Genomic DNA, 20,791 nt, shown 5'->3' on the forward strand with positions numbered 1-20,791 from the left:
TCAAACCATAAAAGTCGCATATACCAGAGAGAGAAAGAGTGGCTCAAGAAGGATCTCAACACTAGGCTGCTTTAAATTGAATTTGATACCACCTAGGTAAACATTTTGACGGTGCATACATAAGAACAAGTGAGCACATGTTATCCATTTGAATCAAAAGGTTCTGTGAGAAATTCATCATGTGTAGTCCCTTGTTGGGAATTTTTGGGAAGCAAGTGGGAAGTATTAACCTAGGGTTGTGACTCAATTCGAAGAAATCATTATAGAACTCAATTCCCAAGAGGTTGTAAGTAACATAATCGTGATAGAGAGTCTTTGCGAATGATACATATCGTTCAAAGAGTAGATACAAAGAACGACTCATAAAGCTATTCTGGTTCTGTCTCAAATTCCATAGCAACATAATGAGTGATAGTTGACAAAGTGGAACCGGATCAATAAAAGCATACACATCATGAGATTGGACAATCAATATACTTGTAACCACCTTTGGATTAGCCACCAAATTTCGACGCCTCCTCACAGCATAAAACATGCTAGGCCCTCCCGGGCTCCGGATACCACCCCTAGCTACTCCACGTCCTGCGTGCGCTATAATGCCTCGGGCTGGGGGAGGCGCTATGGATGTAGTAGCTGCAGAACTGGCTGGCTGCGTCGCACCCTTGACCATGAACTGGCGAGACGAATGACAATCTCTCTGAATGTGACCCCTCATACCACACTTGTAGCATACATAGGTACTATAGTGACATACTCCCGGATGATATCTCCACACTTTACACATCGGGGATGATGTCCGCTAAACTAAATTGCCTCACTAACCTGATATTTACCCTTTTTGCATACATCATAAGCATCCCCCTTATCCTTCCTCCAAGCTTCCAATGTGGAAGTAACAATTCTAGTACCGGTTGGATGTGTGGGCCATTGGAATTGCCCAGATCTACCACCCCCAACATGCTCCAGAGCATACTCACAACACGACGCCAAATGTTCCTTCCCATATACCGGGAAGACCGTGATTGGTGTACCCAACCTAGGGAATTTTTTCTTCTTGTGACCCCTCTTTCCACAACCGTAACATATTTCAAGAGTCATCCAACATCTCCCCAAGTGACGCTTCTTGCAAACCAAACAATCCGGCTCATTTGTACCAACAACCCTTTTTCCATTCTCAAATAGTCTCACCACACGATCCGGAGGTGTGGTGACATTGTTAGGAACAATGACATTTCTCCTAGCAACAAGTTCTTCCAACCCCTCAACGTCTTGACTCATTCTCCCAACAAACTCCTGTGCAATCTCCCCCAGATTCATTAGCGGGGTCATTCCCTCCTCGCTGCTTCGAACTCGTGGATTACTCATTTGAAAAATGAGACATAACAAGGAAAATATCTCCCTATCTTGGGCGCTATCGCACAATCTGGAATATCAAAGTAGTGTGAAATTTCCTAAATATGCAAGTAGTCTCCTCATTATAGACGTGGTCGACAACACACTGATAAGAAGGACTCTACTAGACATAGCTCCACGACATCCTAGGACATTTTAAAATCTTAGGCTCTGATACCAAACCTGTCACGCCCCAAACTCGGGGAGCGTAACCGGCGCTCAACCGAGTGAACCCGGCCGAGAAAGCCTGTTAGATTCCATTCTACCCAATTTCATCACTGAATAAAGAGGAGATGTACTCCATTAATCAAACACTAACAAGATTTCATTAATAATTTCCAGATCATTCCCATTAGCAGCTTCATTCATAATTTCCAAAATATTACGAGTTTATAGAATTAATGAAAACATGATTTCCAAATACCAACATTTCTGATTCAGTTCCCCACATCAAATACCACCCACAACCTGTCAGCCTCTACGTACAACTGAAGAGTAATATAGAAATACCGGCAACAAGGCCCCAACTATTCCTCAAACCACAGAACATGAGAACAAAAGATACATAACCTTGAAATGAAGTGGGGCTCACCAAGTCAGCTAAAAAGAGTGTATCGCTATCAATGATCAATACCGCCTACTGTAGAACCACCTGCATCCATTAAAGATGCAACGCCCCCGGTAAAAAGGAAGTTAGTACCGTCGAATAGCACTAGCATGTAAAGCTAAAAGTCGTCTTTCAAAATGGAATGTCCATATAAGAAAAGGAAAACTATAGAAATAGCAAGTCATAATAGCATTATCCAAATGTCCAACTAAACATAATAATTTTCAAAATATGCACTTCATATACAATTTTTGGTTGGGAGATCATTAGTACCGATATACCACAGCCTTTGTTAGCATGGGGTCCGATCACGCTCGATAGGCTAGGCCGTCTCCCGACGAACAATGTGGTTTGACATGTGATGCGAAAGAAAGTTGTTACCAAGAGTAGTACCACCATGTGTGCTCATGGCGTCCTATCTCCACCCGATCAGCTAGGTCGCCTTCCCACATAAGCCGTGTTGGTTAACTTTTCCAGTTAACAGTTATTACAAGTTCTATTCCAATTAAGGGGAATAATCACAATTTCACTAATATTTCAATTTCATCCCAAATAAGGGGAATAATCACAATCCACCCCTACACTGGCACGTGTAGTTTCAAAGGTTACATAAATACAATTGTGCTCACCTCAACATATTTTACATTGTATAAATTCTCATTAGTACTTCTAGTCACTCACAACAACAATATTTCCTTGGCTCATTTGTCCATTGACAAGATTCTTTATTCCTGGCACGGTGGCCGTATTTCATATTCCACACTTTCACCTCTTTCAATTTCAAAGATCACCATCAAATATCAACATATAGAATATTTCAACAATCATATACCTAAAATTCATTAGTAATGGAAACTTTAAACACAAAAGGTTTCTTCCCAAAGAATGGGTCATACCGACCAACAATAGAAAAACACATCAAAATCATAAACAATCTATACACCATTTATTCCTGCAATACTCTTTCCCAAAAATGATAATATACAATTTCAACACCTGAGTATGTGAGAACTCGATCCACACTCGGTATATTTATAAAGCAAAGCATTGGTTAAAGTAGCCACTTTTGGGTGTGTATAGAGTATAAAAGCTTTTAGGCAATTCTATTTTCTAAATCATTTTTAAATAGTTGAGTCGAGTCTCTTATCATAATCTTTATCACACCCTCTCATTTCATTGGCACCACTAGCCACAATTATAACTTAAATTCTTGGCACGTTGGCCACACTCTGTATCCCCAATTCACTTATTTGATTTTTAAGCATCTTTATAGATTATACACAACAAGACATTTTCAATCAAGACATTAGGTACACATATGAGCAATTTAGAGCCTTATACATATCAAGTTTTTCTCACCCGATTGGTATACTCGTTTTCATTTGAAACACGACTCAAAGCCATAATATTTTAATACGCAACCCATACTTTGTAACTTACGGGAACATTATAGAATTCGATTCTAAGAGAGAAAGTTTAGCCAATATACCTGAAATTTACCCTTTAATAGTACTACGATGGTCCACCATACTAAACAACTTCAATCTACAACGATGCAACACATTTGTACAAATGTTAGTAAGATTTTTATACTTTAACTCATTTAGACTTATTATCAAACATCGAATGTGCATATCTTTCTACAACCTCCTTCACTGGAATTTTTTCACCTAACAACCACCTTCCACACCAATGATTCACTTCACGGTCGCATCTAGGCCATCCACAACTTCCATTAGCACATGCATGTCCAACAATTTATTCCCAAACCATCAATCTCATCAATTAAACCATTTTACAATCTCTACAACACCAACACAACCTAGGTAAGGCAATTGTGGCTTCCAATCACCATCCCATCTAACACATATTTCAAACATAAATAATCACCATGAATTAGTCAGAGATGGTAGACATACCTCTTGTAGTGAGACTCTTGAAAATCCTAACTTGTAGTGTTATTGACAAATAATCTATGGTATGCAAGATTAGTCCTAGTTAATATAAGTGTTTAGGAGTAGTATTCAACTCACAATTTCTCCAAAAATATTACCTTGGATCATGGAAGGGAAGTGTTGGATGGATTCCCCTTGATATGGAAGACCTAGCTCAAAGAAATGACTTAGCCACTCTCCCTACCCAGCCTTGGGGGTATTAATTGGGCTCCTACATGTGCGGCCGTGCACCTGGGAAAGTGGCCATGCATCTGGCCGCGCACACAAGGCATAAATTCCCCAATATGCGTGGCCGCGCATCTGAGCGTGCATATAGCATATGTCCGGTAAAATGGCCATAACTTTCTGTATACATATCCAAATGACAAATGGTCTGATGTGTTGGAAACTAGACTCAAAGGGATTTAAGTTTATAGGTATATAACTCCTAAGTCTTTATAGTTTAGTAGAAGCATGTGTTTGAAATCGTATCTTGTGCGAATTTATCTGAAACTTTAGACCATTGCGTAGTTCCCAACATGGGTTAGTTCTCGGGCTCTCCTTAGGCCCTCAACAATATCCAATACAACTCCTACAGTTAATATCATGATCATATAAGTTTTTACAGTCCCTAACCTCTCGTGGAAGGCAAAACGACACTAAAGCGAATTGTGAGTGTGCTTATGGCCTCGGACTAATAGAAAATTCGATGGGCCTCACATATGACTGTGTATTCAGCCCTCGACGGCCCTACATCTAGGACCCCTGGGTACCTTACAAGTTTTAGGATAGAGGTTTTCACAGATATGTGGATGAGGCCAGGAAGACTCTTTTCCTGTAACGATGCGACCAGTCGTTTTGAGCTTCTGCACTTTGCTCGCCAGTTCTCGGGCATGGCTAGCCCCGTGTGATGTATCGTGACTTATGTAAATAGCTGGTTTAGGTTTTTAGGGTAATCGAAACGAATTTGGAAGAATAGTTCTCAGTTTAAGCTTAAAAATTTGGAAGATTTGACCAATTTTTGACTTGTTAGTATATTATCCCGGATTGGGATTTTTATGATTTGGTTAGCTCCGTTAGGTGATTTGGGACTTAGGAGTGTGATCGGAATGTATTTTGGAGGTCCGTGGAAGGTTTAGGCTTGAATTGGCGAAATTGAAATTTTGGCATTTTCTGGTTGATAGTGAGATTTTGATATAGGGGTCGGAATGGAATTCTGGATGTTGCACTAGGTTTGTTGTGCAAACTGTGACGTGTGTGCAAAATTTCAGGTCATTCGGACGAGGTTTGGTAGACTTTTTGATCAAAAGCGGAATTCGGAAGTTTTTGGAACCTTAGGCTTGAATCCGATGTGATTTGGCTGATTCGATGTTGTTTGAGGTGTTTTGAAGATTGGTATAAGTGTGGATAGTGGTATATGACTGGTTTGTGATTTTGGTTGAGGTCCCGAGGGCCTCGGGGTGATTTCGGATGGTTGACGGAACGTTTTGAGTTGGAATATGCAGCTGAAGTGCTAAGTTCCTGTCATAACCGCACCTGCGGCTTGGGGACCGCAGGTGTAGGCCCGCAGAAGCGCAATTTGGGTTGCAGATGTGGAAATGGGCAAGAGACGCTAGAATCGCAGATGCGAAAGATTGAGCGCACCTGCGATTTTACAGGTGCGGGAGTATGATCGCAGGTGCGGTCTGGGGCGCTTAAGTGATTTGCGCAGAAGCGCACCTAGGACCGCAGGTGCAGGTCCGTAGGTGCGAGATTTTAATCGCAGGTGTGGTTTTGCTGGGTCAGAATATATAAATTTCACCTTCGCGATTTTAAGTAGATTTTCACCATATTTCATTCGGGAAGAAGCTTTGGAGAGCTAATTAAAGGGACAATTCAAGAGGGCTTCTTAGAGGTAAGGTCCTTGGTCCCTAAACTCATTTTTATGATGATTTTTAAGGTTGTAAGCTTGAATTATATGGGAAAAATCAGTAGCAAATTGGAAGTTAGGGCTTGGAAATTGGAGACCTATATCTAGGGATTTGAGGAGTCGTTTGTGGTCGGATTTTGATATATTTGATATGTATGAACTCGTGAGAGTGTAAGGATTCTAGTTTTGTGATATGTGTTGGATTCCGAGACATGGGCCCGGGGGGTCGGGTTTGGTCAATTTCGGGATTCTTGATGTAAATAGGTTATTTTCGAGTGGGCTTTGTTCCCTTAGCATATTTTGATGGTATAGTACTATTTTTTGCTAGATTTGGAGCATCCGGAGGCCGATTCAAGAGGCAAAGGCATCGCGGGCTAGAGTTGGACCGGATTGAGGTAAGTAATGATTGTAAATATTGTCCTGAGGGTAAACCCCGAATTTTACTTGTTGTGCTACTTTGAGGTGACGCACACGCTAGATGACGAGTGTGGGGCCGTGCACCATTGGGATTGTGACTTGGTCCATCCCGTACGACTATTAAGTCGCGTATTTTACTTGAAAACTATTTGATGTTGTTATATTTTGGAAAATATTATTGTGTTTGGGGCTAAATGCTGTGTCTGGGCCTTGTGTTGATTGTTTGGACCCCTAGGGGCTTTTACTACTGTTTTTCCTCACTGTTTTGATTTAAATGTTTACGCTCAGTCATGCTATGTTCTTACTGTTTTCATAACTCGGTTTTATTCACCCCTTTTGATTTCATAAATGATCTATTTTTGAGCCGAGTACTTGTTTTATTGTCAGCCCGAGGGGCTTGAGTGAGATCTGACTGAGTGAGGCCGAGGGCCTGTGTTGTGAGGATATCATGGGATTGGGCTGCGCGCCGCAGCATGTGGTACTGATTTGTGATTGATGAGAGGCCGAGGGCTTGATTTATTATGCCACGAGGTGGCTTGTGATTGATATGAGGCTGAAAGCCTGTTTGATTATGCCACGAGATGGCTTGTTATTGCGCTTGGGCTGTAAGGGGCCCCTCCCGGAGTCTGTACACCCCAGTGAGCGCGGGTACCCAGTGTGAGTGATGTGTTGTAGCCCGATGGGTTGTTGTTGTTTCATATTGAAGACCGAGGAGTTGTTCTTGATCTATGTTGCCCGAGGGGCGGTTCTTGATTCGTGTTATGCCCGAGGGGCTGATTACGACTGATTGTGAGGTAGTCCGAGGGGCTGGTTCTGTTGATATTGTGCCCGAGGGGCGGTTTATGGTACATGTTTGGCCCGAGGGGCTGTTTACGTTTCTATCTTTTTTTTACTCACTGTTTTATCACTCGTTTGAGACTATTAAAAGTTGTTTTAAAAGGGTTTTACTGAAACTGAGCATGATTTACGAAGTAAACGATTTTCTGTACTGTTTTGGAAATGTGTTGTATTTGCTGTAGCGTTATGATGTGGCTTACGTGTTTTCTTACTGCTCAGCTTTCATTTACTTTTATTACTTACTGAGTTGGCATACTCATATTACTCCCAGCACCTTAGGTGCAGATTCAGGTATTTTTGAACCCGATAGTGGGTGTTGATTGCTTAGTGGTAGAGTCATTGGAGTTAGCAAGGTAGCTTCCCAACGTTCACAGCACTGCTTTTCTCCCTCTTGTCTTCCTTAGACTGTATTTAGTACATTTTTAGACTCTTAGTTGTATTCAGACCTTAGTAGATGCTCGTGACTTGTGACACCCCGATGTCGGGCTTGTGTATTTATTGCGCACTGTTCATTTAGACTTACATTATGAGATTATTGATTAATTAATGGCTTAAAAATGACTTTTATTGAATACTGGTTGAATTCAGGAATTGTGTCGGCTAGCCTAGTTTCACGATAGGCTCCATCACGACCGGGTCAGTTTTAGGGTCGTGACAAGTTGGTATCAGAGCCTAGGTTACATAGGTCTCACGAGTCATGAGCAGGTTTAGTAAAGTCTCGCGGATCGATACGGACACGTCTGTACTTATCCTCGGGAGGATGCAGAACCTTTAGGAAATCCCATATTTTTGAATTCTTATCGTGCGTCATTGATTCAGTTCTACGCCAGGTGCGTCTGCTCGTCCCGTGCTCCATCAGTTCAGGACTCTTCTATGCCAGGTGAGTCTGCTAGTCGTTCTGGTGCTAGGGGTCCCCTTCAGTCCCCGTCTCTGGCACCAGGGAGTTGTTATGAGTGTGGAGAGTTGGGACATATGTGGAGACAGTGTCCTCGTCTCCTTAGGGGTTCATTTCTGTAGAGGGGTTAGCCATCGACTTCGGCACCAGTTACTTCACCGTCCACCCAGCCATCTAGGGGTGGAGGACAACCATCTAGGGGTCTCTCAAGAGGGGGAGGTCGATCCGGTGGTGGTCAGGCTCGTTTCTATGCACTTCCAGCTAGACCTGATGTTGTTGCTTGAGATGCGGTGATTACATATTGTCTCAGTCTGCCGCAGAGATGCCTCTATGTTATTTGATCCTGGCTCTACTTTCTCTTATGTGTCATCTTACTTTGCCCATTATTTGGATAAGCCCTGCGAGTCTCTCATTTCTTCTATTCATGTCTCTACTCCGGTGGGCGATACTGTTGTGGTAGACCGTGTATACCAGTCGTGTGTTGTGTCTATTGGGGGTCTGGAGACCCAAGTGGATCTTCTGTTGTAATGTATGGTAGACTTCGCTGTGATATTGGGCATGGATTGGTTATCTCCATGCCGGGCTATTTTGGACTATCATTCCAAGAAAGTGACGTTAGCTATACCGGGTGTGCCACGGATGGAGTGGCGAGGTTTGTCTGATTATGTTCCCAGTAGGGTAATCTCATTCTTGAAGGCCCAGCATATGGTTGGGAAAGGTTGTCTTTCATACTTAGCATTTGTGAAGGATGTTAGTGCAGAGACTCCCACCATTGATTCTGTTCCAGTTGTGAGGGATTTTCCAGATGTTTTTCCTGCAGATCTGCCGGGCATGCCACCGGATAGGGACATCGATTTTGGTAATGATCTGGTGCCGGGCACTTAGCCCATTTCTATTCCACCATATCGTATGGCACCAGCGGAGTTGAAGGAGTTGAAGGAGCAGCTTCAGGAACTCCTTGATAAGGGGCTTATTCAGCCTAGTGTTTCGCCGTGGGGTGCTCCTATTCTGTTCGTGAAGAAGAAGGATGGCACCATGAGGATGTGCATTGATTATACCTCGTATTGATGATTTGTTCGACCAGTTTCAGGGAGTGAGGGTTCTCCAAGATTGATCTTCGCTCATGGTATCACCAACTAAAGATCAGGGACTCGGATATTCGCAAGACAGCTTTCAGGACCCGATATGGTCACTATGAGTTCCTTGTGATGTCTTTTGGGCTGACCAATGCCCCAACATCGTTCATGCATTTGATGAACAGCGTGTTCCGGCCTTATCTCGACTCGTTTGTTAATGTTTTCATTAACGATATTCTGGTATACTCGCTTAGTCAGGAGGAGCACGCGGAGCATTTGAGAGTGGTGTTGCAGAGATTGAGGGAGGAGGAGCTTTATGCAAAGTTCTCCAATGTGAGTTTTGGCTCAGTTCAGTGGCATTCTTGGGGCACGTGGTGTCCAGCGAGGGTATTCAGGTTGATCCGAAGAAGATAGAGGCGGTTCAGAGTTGGCCCAGACCATCCTCAACCATAAAGATTCGTAGCTTTGGCGGGTTATTACCGTCGGTTTGTTCAGGGATTTTCATCTATCGCATCACCCTTTTCCAAGTTGACTCAGAAGGGTGCTCCATTTTAGTAGTCGGATGAGTGTGAGGAGAGCTTCCAGAGGCTCAAGACTGCCTTGACCACAGCTCCAGTATTAGTATTGCCATCAGCTTCAGGTTCATATACAGTGTATTGTGATGCTTCGAGAGTGGGTATTGGATGTGTATTGATGCAGGAGGGTAGAGGTATTGCTTATGCTTCTCGGCAGCTGAAGCCCCATGAGAAGAGTTACCCTGTCCATGAATTGGAGTTGACTGCCATTGTTCACGCGTTGAAGATTTGGAGGCATTATTTGTATGGTGTGTCGTGTGAGGTATTTACTGATCACCGTAGCCTCCAGCACTTGTTCAAACAGAAGGATCTCAATTTGAGGCAGCGGAGATGGTTAGAGCTGTTGATTGATTATGACATCACTATTTTGTACCATCCGAGGAAGGCCAATGTAGTGGCTGATGCCTTGATCGGAAGGCGGTGAGTATGGGTAGTTTGGCATATATTCCTATTGGGGAGAGACCTCTTGCAGTTGATGTTCAAGCCTTGGCCAATCGGTTCGTGAGGTTGGATATTTCGGAGCCCAGTCGGGTATTGGCTTGTGTGATTTCCCGATCTTCCTTATTTGATCGCATCAGAGAGCACCAATATGATGACCCTCATTAGCTTGTCCTCAAGGACAAGGTTCAGCACGACGATGCCAGAGATGTGACCATTGGTGATGACGGGGTATTGAGGATGCAGGGCCAGATATGCGTGCCCAATGTGGATGGTCTTCGAGAGAAATTCTAGAGAAGGCTCATAGCTCGCCGTATTCTATTCATCCGGGAGCCGCGAAGATGTATCAGGATCTGAGACAGCATTATTGGTGGAGAAGAATGAAGGAGGACATTGTAGGATTTGTAGCTCGGTGTCTCAATTGTCAGCAGGTGAAATATGAGCATCAGAGTCCGGGTGGCTTGCTTTAGCGGATGGATATTCCTGAGTGGAAGTGGGAGCGGATCACCATGGACTTCGTAGTTAGGCTCCCACTGACTCTAAAGAAGTTCGATGCTATTTGGGTGATTGTGGATCGGCTGACCAAGTCCGTGCACTTCATTCCTGTGTGTACTACCTATTCTTGAGAGCGGTTGGCAGAGACATATATCGGGGAGATTGTTCGTTTGCATGGCGTCCCAGTTTCCATCATTTCAGATAGAGGAACTCAGTTTACTTCACAGTTTTGGAGGTCGGTACAACAAGAGTTGGGTACTCAGGTTGAGTTGAGCACAACTTTTCACCCTCAAACGGACGGGCAGTCCGAGCGCACTATTCAGATATTGGAGGACATGTTGCGTGCTTGTGTCATTGATTTTGGAGGGTGATGGGATCAGTTTCTACCGCTCGCGGAGTTTGCTTATAATAACAATTACAAGTCGAGTATTCAGATGGCTCCATATGAGGCTTTGTATGGGAGGCGGTGTAGATCTCCGGTCGGTTGGTTTAAGCCAGGCGAGGCTAGGCTATTGGGTACAGACTTAGTGTAGGATGCTTTAGAAAAGGTGAAGGTGATTCAAGAGAGGCTTCGTACAGCGCAGTCGAGACAAAAGAGTTATGCTGACAGGAAGGTTCGGGAGGTGTCCCACATGGTTGGTGATAAGGTTCTATTGAAGGTTTCCCCCATGAAGGGTGTTATGAGGTTTGGGAAGAAAGGTAAATTGAGTCCTCGGTTCATTGGGCCTTTTGAGGTACTTCGGAAGATTGGGGAGGTGGCTTATGAGCTTGCCTTGCCACCCACATTGCCACCCAGCTTCCGATGATTCGGATAGTTTTGGGAGGTGATTTGGGACTTCGGAGTGTGAACAGAAGGAGTTTTGGAGGTCCGGAGTAGCTTTAGGCTTGAATTGGCAAAGACGAATTTTTGGCATTTTCCGGTTGATACCTTAGATTTTGATATAGGGGTCGGAATGGAATTCTGGGAGTTGCAGTAGGTCCGTTGTGTCATTTGGGATGTGTGAAAAATTTCAGGTCATTCGGACGTGGTTTGATGGACTTTTTGATCAAAAGCGTAATTCGGATGATTTTTGGAACCTTAGGCTTGAATCCAATGTGATTTGGTTGATTCGATGTTGTTTGAGGTGTTTTGAAGATTTGTATAAGTTTGGATAGTGGTATATAACTTGTTCGTGCTTTTGGTTGAGGTCCATGGGAACTCGAGGTGATTTCGGATGGTTGACGGGAGGTTTTGGAGTTGAAGTTTGGCAGCTGAAGTTTTATGGCTGCTGTCATAACCGCATCTGCGGTTGGGAGGCCACAGGTGCGACTCCCGCAGATGCGGAAGCAAGCCGCAGAAGTGGCCAAGAGGTGAGTCTGGCGGAGCTGCAGAAGCGGGCATCTAGACGCACATGCGATGGCGCAGGTGCGAGAATGCAACCACAGGTGCGGTCCCAGGCCGTTAAGTGAAAACCGCAAGAGCGGTGGGTTAGACCGCAGAAGCGGTTCCGCAGAAGCAGAAATGGACCGCAGATGCGGAATCCCTGGGTCAGAAGGTATATATTTCATCCTTTGCGATTTTCAGACTTTCTTCACATTTTTAAAACTGTTTTTGGAGCTTTTGGGGAGATTTTGAAGAGGGAATCAGAGGGAACTTCATTGAGGTAAGATTTTTGAACCTAAAACCCGTTCCTATGGTGTTATTTCATTGATTAGGCTTGAAATTAATGGAAATTTGTGGGTAAATATTGAAGAAACTAGGGCTTGGAATTGGAGACCTAGAATTTGGGATTTGAGGGGTCAATTGTGGTTGGATTTTGGTGAATTTGATATGCATGAACTCGTGGGAAGATAAGGATTCCATTGATGTTAATTTTGTCGGATTTCGAGACGTGGGCCCGGGGGTCGGGTTTGGTTATTTTTGGGATTCGTGTCGTAATTTGATTATTTTCGCATGGGCTTCGTTCCCTTAGCCTATTTTGACATCATGATTCTGATTTTGGTTAGATTCGACGTGAGTTGAGGCCGAGATGAGAGGCAAAGGCATCGCTTGGCTAGAGTTTGGACCGGATAGAGGTAAGTAATGATTGTAAATGTTGTCCTGAGGGTATGAAAGCCCGGATTTCACATTGTTGTGCTATTTTGAGGTGACACACATGCTAGATGACAAGCGTGGGGTCATGCACCATTGGGAATTGTGACTTAGTCCGTCCCGTATGACTGTTTGACTGCGTAATTGATTGAAAACTGTTTGCTATCATCATGTTTTGGGCTGAATGCCATATTTGGGCCTTGTGCCGATTGTTTGGACCCTTAGGGGCTTTTACTACTGTTTTCCTCACTCTTTTCGGTTTAATATTACACTCAGTCATGCTATGTTCTTATTGTTTTCATAACTCGATTTTATTCACTCCTCCTGATTTCATAAACGATATTTTAAGCTGAGTACTTGTTTTACTGTCAGCCCAAGGGGCTTGAGTGAGTTCTGACTGAGTGAGGCCGAGGGCCTATGTTGTTAGGATCTTATGGGATCGGGCTGTGCGCCGCAGCGTGTTACACTTATTTATGATATATGAGAGGCTGAGGGCCTGATTTATTGTGCCACGAGGTGGCTTGTGATTGATATGAGGCCGAGAGCCTATTGATTATGCCACGAGATGGCTTGTTATTGCGCTTGGGTCGTAAGGGCCCCCTCCCGGAGTCTGTACACCCCCAGTGAGCGCGGGTACCTAGTTTGTGATGTGATATAGCCCGAGGGGCTGATGTTGTTCCATAATAATTGCCCAAGGGGCTGATAAGAGTGATTGTGAGATCGCCTAAGGGGCTGGTTCTGTTAGTATTTTGCCCGAGGGGCTGATTTATGTTTCTATTTTTTATACTTGTTTCCATTCACTCGTTTGAACTGCTGAAAGATGTTTTGAAGAGGTTTTACTGAACTAAGAAGTTTTCATGAGCTTTTAGTGTTTTACTGTATTGTGTTGGTTTTACACTGCCTCGTTGTAGCATTTTGCTGTGTATTTACGTGTTTTCTTATCGCTCAGCTGCCTTTGCTGTTATTACTTACTGAGTTGGCATACTCTCATTACTCCCTGCACCCCTGTGTGAAGATTCAGGAGTCTCAAGTCACAGTAGCGAGGGCTGATTTGCTTCTGGCAGGCTTGTTTGGAGTTGACTAGGTAGCTGCTCGGCGTTCCCAGCCCAGTGCTTCTCCTTCCTACCTTTATTTCGCTTGTTCTAGCTTTGTATTAGACTATGTGTCTTTTCATACTCTCAGACGGATTTTAGATGCTCATGACTGGTGACACCCCGATGTCGGGCTGTGTTTGTTTCCGCATTTGTTCTATTTCACTCTGTTTTGGGATTTATCACTTATTAATGACTTGGTTATGAATTATTATAACTGTTAATTGGTTTTTGGGGGTTTGTTTCAGCTAGCCTTGTTTCACGAGAGGCGCCATCACGACCAGTTCCGGTTTGGGGTCATGACAAAAATATATGGTTAAGGTGCGTTGGAGCATATTAAGGAGTTTTGTGAATGGAAAGAATTTGTGTGTAACAAGTTGGATACATCAAATTGAAAAAATATTATTATATAAGCATGGATTCATACTTATATGAAGGCTTGGAAGTCAATTCGGGTCTATATCATAACAACGTATCAATTGAGGGTGAGTGTAGAAGCAAGAAATGGAAAAAAAAAAATAACTGGGAGCGTGCTAGGGGCAGTGCAACATGCGGATTGTGGCACGCCAGCCCTCTCAGCAATTTTAAAAACCAGTGAAGTATAGGAATTTGGGGGTTCATTTCTCCACTTCACTTGGACGGAATTTGGAGCTTTTATCCACTCTCTCAAGACCACAAACTCCTCTCTTCTTCAAGGTAAGAAACCCCCATTATCTTGGAGTGAAATCCCATCATTTTACACTAGTGTTGATGAAATCTACACATGAAGTCCTTAGATTTTCAAGACATTTCTTCAAGAACTCAAAAGAAGGGTTTTGCATGATATCTTCCAAAAGGTAATCCTACACCCTTAGGCTTACACGGATGGATTTATTATGGGAATATGAGTATGAATTAAGTATTGTGACTCATGGGATGGTGATTGGAATCCATAATTTCCCACACAACCATTGTAGAGATTGAAAGGTGATTATTTGATGGAACTTTGTTGGTTGGGGTGTGGATGGACGACCTAGCCGATCGGGTCATGATCGAACTCCGTGCTAGATTCACTATGGTATATTTGCATAGAGATTGTGATTGTTCTTGAGATTATGAGGTTGGTTATGAGGTGTATATTGTGAACAATGGTATTGTGAACAGTGGTATTGTGAATAGTGGTATTGTGAAGTATGGTGAATCGGTACTAAAGTCTTCAATCCAAAAACATATATTAATTTCGTATTTTTAAAATTGTTTTGTTTTAACTAGACATTTGGATATGGTTGATTATGACTTGCTGTTTCTATTGTTTTCCCTTTTTTATTGGCATTCTATTTTGAAAGAGGACAATTAGCTTTACATACTAGACTATTCCGTATGTACTAACGTCCCTTTTGCTGGGGGCACTGCATCTTCAATGGATGCAGGTGGTTCATCAGGGGGCAGCTTTGGTCCTCATTAGCAGTCACTCTCTATTCATCAGGTTTTGGTGAGTCCTACTCTATTCCGGGCTTTATGTCATCTGACGTTGTATTTTGTACTATGAGGTATAGTCGGGTCCTTGTCGCCAGCACTTTCATTCTTCACTTCTATTGTACTTAGAGGCTCCGTAGACAGGTCATGGGTGGTATTCGATGTTGGGAATATAACTAGAAATGTTCGTATTTGGCAAATATGTTTTTCATTATATCTATAAGCTTGAATATTTTGAAAATTTTGAATGAAGTTGCTGATGGATACAAAATAGAAGCTGTTAATGACATTTTTTTCAATGTTTGATTAATGGAGTTCATCTCCTCTATATTCATGGATGAGGTTGGGTAGAAGGAAATTTAACAGGCTTGCTCGGCCGGGTTCACTTGGTTGAGCGCCGGTCGCGCTCCCCGAGTTTGGGGCGTGACTTCCGCGCACTTTGTTCCAGTTGGGACTACTTATTCTTCAGAGCGATTGGTTGAGATTTACATCCGCGAGATTGTTCGCCTTCATGATGTGCCAGTGTACATCATTTAAGATCGAGGCACGCACTTTACATCGTAGTTTTGGAGGGCCGTGCAGCGAGAGTTGGGAACCCAAGTTGAGTTGAGTACAACATTTCACCCTCAAACTGTCACGCCCCAACCTCGGGAGGCACGAACGGCGCTCAATCGAGTGAACCTAACTGAGCAAGCCTTGACATACACTTTCTACCCAACTTAATACGATTAAGGAAACCATGCTTCCGTTTATTTAGACAATAGGAAAGATAGTACATTCAACATTGTTGGTTAATTTTATAACACAACCTTAAACCGTAGTTAAGTTTCCAAGATTCCATGCGATTACACTTTAGAGAAGCAAGAGTTATAATGACAACATAGTTCATAGACCCATCTAACACCCGTACATAATCCACACATTCGTCTACGGAGCCTCTAAGGATACAAAAGACAAGTGTGATAATGCCGGCAACAAGGCTCCGGCTATACCTCAAAAGTGGAAGTCCATAACAAAAGATGTCCAATATAACCCCTTGAAAGAGAAAGTGGCTCACCAAGACTTTGAGAAGAAGGTACTCGCTACGTGCGATCGGCACTATCCGCAATGGAGCCACCTACATTCATTTAAAAAGATGTAGCGCCCCCGGCAAAAGGGACGTTAGTACCATGGAATAGTACTAGTATGTATAACTAAACACCATCTAGTTAGAAAGAACTTTCGTACAAAAATAAGGAAATCACAAGTATAACTCGAAAGCTTTAAACGTTCACAACATTATCAAGGTAAAAGAATCATACAATTTTCACATCATGTTTCCATAGCCTTTAGTTTGGGACATTTCATAATGTTCAACATTGTTCACAATACCTCCGCTATCATGAGCGGAGTCCGACCACGATCCGATCGGCTAGGTTGCCTCATTCGAGACATATACTTCAATCACCATTTTAATATCAGCACATTACCATCATGTGTGCGGCATGGTGTCCGATCACGGCCCGATCGGCTAGGCCGCCTTACCTAGGCGTTGTTCCTTTCTCATTAATCATCTCATTTGAATCTTCATTTCATATCTATCATATCAACTCATTGGCATTTAGGGCCACAATTATCACATCATTTTCACTTTCAATGATAGGCTTGTAATTTAGAATAATATGTGCACACAAGAGCAATTAAAATTGTAAGCATAGATGAGACTTCACATAGATGGCCCAATATATGCAGCTTCAATCTCAAATTAAGGTCTAAGCATTTCAATACCTGATTCATATTCCTTGCACCTTTTCAAGTTATCAAGAATAGCACATTAATCATATTGAGATACATCTTTCACGCCTATAAGGTTGCAACCCCAAATTCATGTGAAACAACAATCAATACAACAATTCAACTTTAATCTTACCGTATTTACACAAACACCGACGGAGCTCAATTTCTAAAAGACGGGATTTTAGCCATACATACCTCAAATTCGCCCTTTAATGATACTACAATGATCTAATACACTTAAGCAACTTCAATCTACAATACAACATTCAATGGGACCAATATTAGTAACAAATTCCATAACTTAAGCCATTTAGGCGTATTGTCAAACACCTTGTAGGTATAGATCTTTACATCTCATAACCATAGTATTAGTTCATCCAATTATCACCATTAACCAACAATTTTATTCCACCATCATTCTTAACCAATTTATAACTTCCAACAACATATGTATGACCATCCATTCACACCCAACCAACAAATCCTATCAAATAATCACCTGTCAATCTCTACAATAATTATGTATTTATATAGGAAACTTCTGGCTTCCAATTACCACACCAAGAGTTCCAATACTTAATTCATACTCATATTCCCATAATATATTCATATATGTATGTCTAAGGGTGTAAGATTTACCTTTTGGAAGAAATCTTGCAAACCCTCCTTTGAGTTCTTGAAGGAATTTCTTGAAGATCTATGTGTTTTAAGAGTAGATTTCATCAATACTAGTGTAGGAATGATGGAATTTCACACCAAGTTAAAGGAGGTTGCTTACCTTGAAGATGGGGGAGTTGAAGGTCTTGAAAGGGTGAAAGAAGACCCCAAAGTTCGGCCAAGATAAATGGGTAAAAATGAACCCCGAAATGAATATATAATGTTTTGGGCGCCACAGGTGGCGCTGGGCGCTGCTTGTGGCGCTGATTCCAGTATCTCAAAAATTCCCGGCGCAACGGCTAGCGCCTGGCGCTACCTAGGATGCTGGCGACGGAAGGGACACGAAAACGGGCATAACTTTCTGTATATACCTCCAAATGACGAACGGGTTGACGCGTTGGAAACTAGACTCAAAGAACTTTAATTTGATAGGTTGTGAATCACACAACTCCTTATATACATGTAGATATGCTCGTCCAAAGTGAGGTCTTGTGCGTACTCATTTGGAATTTTTAGTCTATCATGTAATTTCCAGCTTGGGTTAGACTTAGGCCTCTCCTCAGACCCCAAATCACTTATAATATGACTTATACACTTATTACCATATCCAATTGATATCCATTATATCATTAATCCTTGTTTTCACACAAAATAAAATAATTAGCCTACCTTGGCACCCCGAAATATTAAATTAATTAGCAAAAATTTTTCGGGGCTTTACATTCTCCCCCGCTTAGGATCATTCGTCCTCGAATGGTAAGTGGAGTCAATCCGCAAATACTTAGCATAACTTATCTCTTTTGTCACACATCTTTAACTCCCAAATTTTGACTAACTCCCAAATTTTTCAGAAATTTCGGCAGAGTTTCCCTTGTAACCGGGCCTATCCACCTGTCAGAGAATCCCAGAAACACACCTCAACAACATATATGTGATCAAATGACGCAACAGAACATAAAACAACACCAACCGTAGCCCCATAATGAACATATAATTAGAAAGGAATTTCTTTACATTAGCTGAACAAGCGATACAAAATTTATGTGAAACAACTTCATTGAACTATTTCATTGATATTCAAACAAATGGGGGTACTTCTTTTTCATTTCTTCCTCAGCTTCCCAAGTGGCTTCCTCAATTTGCTGGTTTTGCCATAACACTTTCACGGAGGTAATTTCTTTATTCCTCAACTTTCGGACTTGCCTATCAAGGATGGCAATTGGAATATCTCCGTACGATAATTCTTCATTAACCTCAATAGCCTCAACCGGCACAATAGCGGACGGGTTTCCCACTACCTTCTTTAACATAGACACATGGAATACTGGGTGTACCAATGACATCTAGGATGGTAACTCGAGCTTGTATGCCACCTGACCGATCCTTTGAATGATTCTATATGGCCCCACATACCTCGGACTCAATTTCCCTTTCTTTCCAAACCGCAAACACCTTTCACGGGGGAAACTTTTAGGAATACCCAATCATCTTCTTTGAACTCTAAATCTCTGCGACGAACATCTGAATAAGACTTTTGGCGACTCTGAGCAGTTTTCAACCGCTCCTTAATGACCTTAACCTTCTCCATAGCCTGATGCACAAGGTCTGGCCCTATCAATTCAGCTTCTCCATCCTCGAACCACCCAATTGGAGATTTACATCTCCTACCATATAATNCACATTGGAATTTCTATGCTTTGTAACAATCCTCCAGGCCTTTGATGTTCGACCTTCACTTGCTGACAGTTCGGACATTTTGCCACAAAGTCCGCCACATCCCTTTTCATGTTATTCCACCAATAAACTTCTTTGAGATCATGATACATTATTGTAGAACCTGGGTGTACGGAATACCTGGAAGTGTGAGCTTCTGCCAAAATCCTTTCCCAAAGACTATCAATATCTGGAACACATAGGCGCCCTTGGCACCGTAGGCTATCATCATCAATGCCAAAAGAAAAAGCTGTGGTCTTGTGTTTATGAATTCCCGCCTTCAGCTGTACCAACAATGGATCGTTGTATTTCTTCTCTTTCACTTCTGCCACAATGACGATTCAACTCTATTCTATACAATTACTCCTCCTTCATTAGAGTCCGCAAGACGAACTCCCAAACTAGCCAATTGGTGAACCTCCCTGGCCAACGACCTTTGATATGCCTCCAAGTGAGCCAAACATCCCATAGATTTTCGGCTAAGAGCATCCGCCAAAACATTGGCCTTTCCCGGGTGATAGAGAATATCGATACCATAGTCCTTGAGTAACTCGAGCCATCCTCTCTGTCTCAGATTCAACTCCTTTTGTTTAAAAATATATTGAAGGCTCTTGTGGTTTATAAATACATCCATGTGGACCTCATACACATAATGTCGCCAAATCTTTATACAAAAACTACCGCCGCAAGTTCTAAGTCATGTGCCGAATAGTTCCTTTCATGATTCTTGGGTTGCCTTGAACCATAAGCGATCACCTGGCCATGTTGCATCAATAGTGGACCATCTATGTCATATTTCTCTTACATATGGCCTCATAGTAATTTAGTTCTTCAATAATTTCCTTGGTATGGTTACAATCTTCTGTGAATACTTGCAACTTGCTCTTCTAAATTTTCAACAAAAGACATTACTGGATGAGTTTTCTTATAGGACCTTTTATTTCAAAGAAATCATATCTTCTAGCCTTCGCACACACCTTCATATCATCAACATGCACGACATTGCATCAAATTTAATGTAACATTGTGCTCAGACCTTTCCTAGCCAACCTTTTTCCTCCTTACGTGACTTATAGAATTTAAGAAACCACTCCACTTCCCTTGTGAACATTCTCATGATCTCTCTTTACTGTTAAGCACTTCCCAAAACACATATCAACACCCTTCATACATATTCAATTCAGAAAGAGCCACTGGCCCGAACAATATGTTGGTACCATCTTTTCTTTCTAACTGGAACATTCATTCCCATTCTATTTTGCTCACAGTGCATAAACGATAGCCTTATTTTGCCACACACTTATCTACCTCCCATGAACTTGTAATATCATTGTGCCTGGTTTAATGAGTTTATCATACCACAACTTCACCACCAGTAGTCTCACTTTCCATTATATGTAGACATGAACTATCTCTAGATCCTTTAGTTGATATTCAGCGTCACCCAAGTCGG

Source organism: Nicotiana attenuata, chromosome 2, assembly GCF_001879085.1.
Source record: "Nicotiana attenuata strain UT chromosome 2, NIATTr2, whole genome shotgun sequence".
Lineage (NCBI taxonomy): Eukaryota > Viridiplantae > Streptophyta > Magnoliopsida > Solanales > Solanaceae > Nicotiana > Nicotiana attenuata.